Source organism: Tupaia chinensis, unplaced genomic scaffold (assembly GCF_000334495.1).
Source record: "Tupaia chinensis unplaced genomic scaffold, TupChi_1.0 Scaffold000201_1, whole genome shotgun sequence".
NCBI lineage: Eukaryota > Metazoa > Chordata > Mammalia > Scandentia > Tupaiidae > Tupaia > Tupaia belangeri.
In genome coordinates this window covers 1,921,994-1,923,193 of record NW_006159676.1, presented here as the reverse complement: position 1 = coordinate 1,923,193, position 1,200 = coordinate 1,921,994, and positions in this window count along the sequence as shown.

Here is a 1,200-nt window from a genome sequence, read left to right as displayed (position 1 = left end):
GCAAAAAAAAAAAAAAACCCCCTCCAAAAAAAAAAATAATAATCACACAGACCGTTGTGCCCAAAATCCCAAGAGGATTTTAGAAGGAATTGTGTTGTGCTCCCCATGCATGATTTTTTTTTCTTTCTCTGTCTCTCTCTCTGGAGAATGCACATGCCCTATGTAAAAACCTAACCCCCACAAAAAAAAATTAGGAAAAGATGGAATTAAACTACAAGTTTATTGATTTACTTTTTAAATAATTATTTTATTTGTCTTCATTTATGTATTTATTTTTATTTGACCAGGGAGAGACACAGTGAGAAATTACGAAAGTAAGCCACCAGGTCCGGGACTTGAACCGCAGTTGATCATATGGGAGTCTAGCGCCCTTAACCACCACGCCACCTGCCGCTCCCCCCCCACTACAAATTTATTTTAAAAGAATTTTAAAAAGGCCAGTCCACAGTGTAGTGATTAAGACAACTGAATCCCACATGGCTGACCGTGAGGTTTGAGTCCTGGACCCAGCAGATAGAAAAATATACCGGGCATATGTGTATGCGTGCCCAAAATCCTAGAAGGAGAGTGGAGGAGAAGGGATTGCAGTGTGGCCATCCCTTTTGGGGGGGTGACTTCTCACTTTCTCTCTCTCTCTCTCTTTCTGTTGAGCCCACCTACCCTATAACAAAAATCTCTCTCCAAAAAAAGAATAAATAAATCGGGGACCAGCAAGTTGGTAGTTCTCTCCCAGGTCCCCTCTTTCAGACTTTTCTAGACTTTTCTACATACAAAGCTTTTCTTCTTTCAGTCTCTAAGTTCCTCCTTTTCTCCTTGAAACTTCTGCTTGGGCGACCCCGTGTGGTGGAGTGCGGTCACTGCAGTTTTCTGTGGGTTCTCTTTTTTTTTCTTTTTTTTCTTTCTTTTTTTTAATTTAATTTAATTTTTTTATTTTATTTTTTTTTATTTTATTAGGTCTTTGTTGATGACAGGCCCAGCAGGTGACATGGTGGTGGGTTGTATCCTTGCAGTGGGCAGAAGGAGGGAAGAAACAGAGAGGGGAAGCAGGAAATCACCCCCCAGGGGCTGGCCACACCACAATGCCTTCTCCTCCATCCCTCTATTCTCCTTCCTGGATCTTGGGCACATGCCCCATGAGTGAGTTTCAAGCCGCCGGATCCAGGGCTCGAAACGCGGTCAGTCGTTTGGAAGTCCAGAGCG